At 38.4% G+C, this 7,309-nt stretch overlaps 1 pseudogene; it reads right to left on the bottom strand.

Annotated features, from left to right (window-relative positions):
• Window positions 1–2,645: 2,645 nt before the first annotated feature.
• LOC116526342 lies at window positions 2,646–5,808 on the bottom strand (annotated as a pseudogene).
• Window positions 5,809–7,309: the final 1,501 nt, after the last annotated feature.

Here is a 7,309-nt window from a genome sequence, read left to right as displayed (position 1 = left end):
CAGTGTTCTCTCTTAGGTGGTCTATTCAAAGTGTGATTATTTATATGCTGTTTTGGTTGTTCTTTGTGGAGGAGGCAAATGTCAGATGCCTGTAGTCAGCTGTCTTGAAGCCCCTTCTCTATTTGTATTATTTTTTGTCTTTTTTTTCTCCCCCCCAAATATGTTGATCTGTGGTTGATTCTGTGGATGCAGAACTCACAGTTATAGAGGGACTACTGCATATTGTTTTCTAATTATGAATATCAATATATTATCTTTTAATGTTGTTGGTGAGAAGTCTGAAGGAAATTTGATTTTGTTCTCTTTGTTGGTAACCTGATTTTTTTTTCCTATGGAAACTTGCTTTTTTCCCCCTCTTTATCTTTGGCATTCTGACAATCACAATATAATGCAGTTACATGTCAGACTCTTTTCAATTATTGTTTTGTTAGTTAAGGTTCCCTGAGAAACACATTCCAAGATGGAGTTAGACGTTGAAGAGATTTATCGAGGAAGAACACCTGTGAAGGATTAAGGGGAGAAAGTGCAGAATTAGGTTGAGAGGACCTTTGGATGGTGATTCAGATCTGTCATCAGTGAATGAAGAGAGGGAAGGAAGAAAGATTGGGTGTGAACAGTCTTAGACCATAATGCAGCTCTGAGAAAGTCTTAGGCAGGGCAATGGCAATTCCCAGGGTAAAAATTCCCTGTTAGAATAGCCCCTCATTAGGTAGGAATAGCTCTATTCTAATTCCCCTGCTGTGTTCTGTCCGTGGCTTGGAGAATCTCCCAGGAGGAACTTGGTTTTGATGTGAATGCTGAAGTCTAAAGAACTATACTCCTTATTCTTATAGCAGGCTTCTTGCAGAGAAACATGATTGGTGTTTCATGGCTGCCACCTTGTGTTAAGGCACTTAAACTCTGAAGACTCATGTTCTGAATTCTGGGAATTTTTTTTTTAATCTTTGGGAAATTCCTTTTCTACTTTTCTTATATTTTTAATCTCTACTTTGTTTCTTTTTTTTTTTAGAATTTTTGGTTTCTGACTTACAGATAATCTTTTTTCTGAAAATTTTTAAAATTATTTCAGTCCTTCTGTTAACTTTTATTTTCAGTAAACATATGCTTAATCTTCAAGAACATTTTTTATTATACTTGTTTCTTTAGTTCATACTTTGTTTCATAGCTCTTGTTCTTTTTATAAGTATTTAATGTCTTCTTGAATCTCTATATTAAATTAGAGCTTTCTAAAAGTTCTCTTCTAAATTAACTGTTTCGTCTGGAGTTAAATTCTGTTTGCTTGTTTTGGGCCTTCTGCCCTCACCATGCCTGCTAAGCCTTAAATTATCCATGTTTCAGAAAGATGAACTAGTTAACTGGTACTGGCTTGTTATCTTTTTAAATGTAAGATGGACTATGTTCCTGTTAGATTGCTTTCTCAAGTAAGAATTCAGACTGAGAGATTTTTTTTCTTGTGGCTAGGGCTTGCGGAGGGAATCTGTGACTGACAGGCTTTGCCTTGGGATGAGCAGATAGGTACGTGGCTGGCAGGGTGAAGGCCCTTCAGATGCCAGAAAGCGATCTACTTGCGCTAGAAGTCTTTGTCTGTCCCAGCTTAATTTCTTTTTTTTTTTTTTGAGACGGAGTTTCCCTCTTGTTACCCAGGCTGGAGTGCAATGGCGCGATCTCGGCTCACCGCAACCTCCGCCTCCCGGGTTCAGGCAATTCTCCTGCCCCAGCCTCCTGAGTCGCTGGGATTACAGGCACGCGCCACCATGCCCAGCTAATTTTTTGTATTTTTAGTAGAGACAGGGTTTCACCATGTTGACCAGGATGGTCTTGATCTCGACCTCGTGATCCACCCGCCTCGGCCTCCCACAGTGCTGGGATTACAGGTTTGAGCCACCGCGCCCAGCCAGTTTCTTTAGGGAATATCTGTTCAGTGTTTTAGCTAGAGGCAAATCCAGGCTCACTGCTTTGTGCTTGGGATAGGACTAGAATGGTAGGTACCAAGAATTACGTATTCTGCATACAGATCTTTAATCTCCCTATTTTCACACTCATCCTCAGTTATGTGTGTAGTATAGGGTTCATGTCTTCAGGTTCTATTAGGTAGACTGGCTTCCAGCCCCTGGTAACAAATTCTAGGCTGTGGCTTTCTTTTAACTATTTTATCTTACAGCCTATTCCTCTCTGCTCCTTCTTTCTTCCAAAAAAGAAAAAAAAAAGCCTCTCATTTTCTCATTTGTTGGTGGCCTCCTTTATTCTTTTTACTGTTACAGGATTTATTTCAATTAGCTCTTTGTGTTTTTTTCAGTGGGGTTTCAGGAGGGGCAGGTGGTAAATGCATGTGCTTTGTCTGCCATCTTGAAGCTTACATTTTCTGTTGTTAATTGTTGATACCACCTTCTGAAGTGCTAGCAACATGAATAGGTAAAAGTTCAACTGAGATTTTTTTCCCCCGTGTTGGCAGTTGTTTTAAAAAACAACATCTCGTTTATTACAGTTTCTTAATTTGGGGGGATGTATTGTCTTTGCAGACAGTCATTTGCAGAGGAGGCATGAATAATGATTCCAAAGCTCCTAGTTTAGCTCCTAAATCAGACAAAGAATAAATGACAATATAAGAATGAATTTTGTTTACAGCAATATTATAATACAACATTGAATTACTACAGTGAAGTGATTGTGATGAAGTTCACAGTAAAATATTATTAGCTCAAACACTAGAAAAACTAAAATCACCTGGCTGCTTGCAAACCGAGGTGATAAGTTCAAGCAGTTGTCTCCATAGTGAAAACCAAAATTGGTAAGGCTTTTCTGGCAGTCTCTGACATGAACGCTCCCTCTTTGCTCACTGCGGACCCAGGTAGCTTCACTTTGAGTCTTGGTCTTTCTTTTTATCTAAAAGGGTGGAGTGGATCCCCAGCTTTCTCAGTTCTCCTACCAGGTCCCCATTCTGGCACATCTGCAGAAGAGTGTTACAGCCCCTCACAGACTCCCCATTGAGGTTTGCTCGAGGGATGGTGGGCCAGTTGGAATAGTCTTTAATGCCGTGTCGGAGCTCGAGGTCATCCAGCCCTTTGTAGGCCTTGTAGTCACGGATGCTATGCGGTCGCAGGATATGCATCATCGTGTTGTTGAAGCCACACTGGGGCTGCTCCAGTGTCCTCTTGAAGAAGACCAACACCTTGTCCTTCTTCACCAGTAGCCCAGCTGCTCTGCCAAGCTGCTGCTGCCCAAGTCTGCTGCCACTGCTGCACCCCCAGCAGAGCAGAGCCACCACTGAGGCTCATCGCCCAATGCTGAGCTGGAGCTCACGATGCGGGACCTGCTCATCCCTGCATGCTCTCTGGAGCCCACGATGACCCAGGTCTTCGAGCATTATTTTGAACTGATATACAGTAGACTTGAAAATTTCAAGAAAGACTACTTCTGGGTTCTATTTGGACAACTCTTTCCCTTTGCCTTGATCTTATAATCTTTTAAATAGAAAACTAATACATAGTCCTTGAAGAAAAGTTATAAAATGGTCAAAGATAGAAGAAAAATCTATAATCCAAGGCCATCACTAAAGCAGAATTGCATTTTGCATTTACATATTTCCTTCAAGCTTTTATTCAAGTATCTTTTGAATTAGTGTAATTATGTGTGTCTGTAATTTTGTATTTTTTATCTGAAACTTCATCCTCTAACAGAAATCATTTTTATGTTACGTAGTCTTTTGTAAACTTCACTTTTAAATGTGTTTGTAAATGGTCCATTTTGTGAATATACTTTACTTGACCATTCTCTTCTTGGTGAACACTTAACCTGTTTTTATTTTTTAGAAGGATTTTTAAAGAATTATATATGATGATATAATATTAAATATCTTTATATATTCACTTTTGTTTTCTGAATTTAGGATAAGTTTAGGAATATTCCCAGAATTGGGGCCAGAATTTGGGGAAGGGGAGAGAAAGTAGTTAAGAAAAAAAGAGAAGATCATATTATTTGGAACCATGTGGGTTGCAGAAAAAGACAAAACTTTTTTAGGGCCAATTTATAGACTTAGCTGCTATAAAATTATGTTGTAAACATAATGGGTGATTTTAAGTTTGTTTTTGCAGATGTGGTTCAGGGTTCATCATGTGTCTGTTTAGACAAGCATCTAGTGTTATAATCATGACAAACTAAACCTCCTGGTTTTTCTTTTTTTTTTTTTTTAAGACGGAGTTTCGCTCTTGTTACCCAGGCTGGAGTGCAATGGTGCGATCTTGGCTCACCGCAACCTCCGCCTCCTGGGTTCAGGCAATTCTCCTGCCTCAGCCTCCTGAGTAGCTGGGATTACAGGCACGCGCCACCATGCCCAGCTAATTTTTTGTATTTTTAGTAGAGACGGGGTTTCACCATGTTGACCAGGATGGTCTCGATCTCTTGACCTCGTGATCCACCCGCCTCGGCCGCCCACAGTGCTGGGATTACAGGCTTGAGCCACCGCGCCCGGCCAACCTCCTGTTTTTTCAAAGTAGCAGCTACTTTTACAGAATTTGATGTAAGTGCTACAAAAGAGATGGTGAGTTTTTTGTGTAATAAGAGAACGCTCCGATAATTTTCTATAAAGAGCAATTAAGTGTATTTTACATTGTATTAGGTTTCTTGCTCACAAGACAGAAATATGACTCAAACTGGCTTGAGAAAAATAACTGAATATTGGTTTTTGTAACTAAGAATTTCAAGGTTTCACAGTTATATCTAATGACTTAAATTTATGTTATGATAACATGGTCTTTCTATCCTAGTCTTTTGGGCTCTCCTTTTTTCTGTTAATTTCGTTCTCAAGCACATTGTCTTTCTATGTAGGGGCAGCATCTTTAAGCTTACATGATATTTAGTATTTACAACCTCAGAAGGGGAGAGAGAGTCTTTTTTTCTTTTAATTGAAAAATTGCAACGAAAGTATAAGGAATGGCTCTAATTCTTTTCTCTTGGGGTAAACTTCTGTCTCTGAACCAATCCCCTTGGCTGGGGTATGGGATTGGGAACTTTCCACTGTGCCTGGGCAGGGTGATCCTCTTCTGAATTATGTGGAATAAATTTCTTATAAGTAGCGGGGTTCTGTTATAAGAACGGATACTGTGTAGGCAGAAACAGTCGGGTGCATTACACACAGGAATAAGCGTATTTCTTTCTTCCTAGAAAGCCAGGTGTGTGTTTTAAAGGTTCTCACTTGCTGAGTAGTATTGACTCAGTTTTGTGTGAAAATGTAAAAAAAAAAAAGTTGATGTAGGATAAATATGAAGTCTCATTTTTCAATTTAAAAAATTATTTTAGAAGTAGTTCTTTTATCAAAGATCTATGAGTTTTAAGTGATTAGAGCGTAATGTGAGTCAACAGTATAACGTGGCAGTGAGAACAATTAGAGAGAGATATATAATAGAAGTCCAGTTTCCAAATAGGACCAGGCAGCAGTTTTTGGAAAATTTTGTTCTATTCTGGGTGCCATATGTTAAATGTGCCTGCAGATTGCATGAACTTCATAAATTTTAAATAACTTGAGGGTATGTTTAGTTGAGAAGAAGAATTTTAAGAGTATAGGAAGGGAAAATATGCTTGGTGCCAGAATAAAAAAATGGATGTTAAAACCTTTTTAATGAAAAATGATAAAAGAATATTAAAACCAGATATAAGTTGTATGGACTAATATTTTAATGTATAAATGGAAAGAGATTCCTGCACAAAGGTAGGACTCTTAAAGGAGTGCTAAAAACTGAATGTAACATATCTGGAGTACTTGGCAGAAGCTGTAGTCTAGTAATACTTAAGACTAGTTTTGACTCACGGCATGTCCATAGACAATTCCCACTGAAATTGAGGACAGAATAAAGAGTGTGTCTATTGTATATTTCAAAATAGATAGAGTAATTCAGATGTTCAAGGGGAGTGGTTTAGAGATGGAAATTTACCCCAAGACAGAAGAGTTAAGATGATGGATATCCCAATTACATGGATTTGATCTTGAACAATATGAATATATTAAATTAGCTCATGTACCCTAAAAATACATACATTTATTGTATTACAATAAAGACATGAAAAATGACTTAATTATGGTTTTAGGACATCAGAAAGAAAATATTCTAATATGTCATGTCTTTTTCAGTATATGTATAAATCTGCAATTGCTTTATCAGTGTAAATACATACTGGCTTTCTGTGTTAAGCAAAAAATTCTTGGCCAAAAAAAAAAAGTACGTGTGCCACTGAGGGAAAATCAGAAGACAGAACAGAAAATTAGCAACCTACATAATTGAATTAAAAGAACAAATCGAATGAGATTTTAAAGTATATTTAAAAAATAATTTGAAAGATAAAAGAACAAAAGCCACAAAGAGCAGGACATTATGAAAAAGGCTGAGGTATGGTTGGTAAGAATCAATTAGAGTATGTAGAAATGAGAAAACAGGGCCACTCATGGTGGCTCATGCCTATAATCCCAGCTTTTTGGGAGGCCAAGGCAGGTGGATCACCAGAGGTCAGGAGTTCTAGACCAGCCTGGCCAACATGGCAAAACCTCATCTCTACTAAAAATATAAAACATTAGCTGGGCATGGTGGCGTGTGCTTGTAATCCCAGCTACTTGGGAGGCTGAGGCACGAGAATCACTTGAACCTTGAAGACAGAGGTTGCAGTGAGCTGAGATTGCACCATTGTACTTCCAGCCTGGGTGACAGAGCAAGAGTCCGTCTTAAATAAATAAATAAGAGAAAACAGTCATTAAAAACAAAAAAACAAAAACAAACAAACGAAAAAACAAAACTGGCCAGGTGCAGTGGTTCATGCTTATAATCAGAGCACTTTGGGAGTCCAAGATGGGAAGGTCACTTGAGCCCAGGAGTTTCTCCCAGTTTGGGCAACATAGTGAGACTCTCTCAATAAGCAAACTCAAGGTGTGAGATTGGACCCAGCTAAAAGAGAATATGTGAAATGACCAGAGTATAGTAACATAAATAAGTGGAAATTATGAGGAGGTTAAGGGAGAGAGAACAAGAGTGAAGTCCAATATGAGCCTTGTAGGCGTTCCAGAGGGAAGACTGGAAGAGCACCAACATTTAAAGAAATAGCTAAGAATTTCTTAGAGTTGATGAAAAATGTAATTCTTCAGATTGCAGAAGCACTTTGAGACCAAAGCAGATTAATAAAAGTTATCTACCCCTAAGGTCATGCCATTGGAAATCTGCAGAATACTAAGGAAATAAATTTTGAAAGCAGCCAGCAGAAGGACAAATTACCTATAAATAGCAAACTAATAGTCTTCTCGTCAATAATGATACAGGCCCAAAATTAT

Source organism: Sapajus apella, unplaced genomic scaffold, assembly GCF_009761245.1.
Source record: "Sapajus apella isolate SASKATOON/1434 unplaced genomic scaffold, GSC_monkey_1.0 scaffold50, whole genome shotgun sequence".
NCBI classification, from domain to species: Eukaryota; Metazoa; Chordata; class Mammalia; order Primates; family Cebidae; genus Sapajus; species Sapajus apella.
Note: the sequence above shows the minus strand (reverse complement) of the source record. Positions and strands in the feature narration are given on the sequence as shown.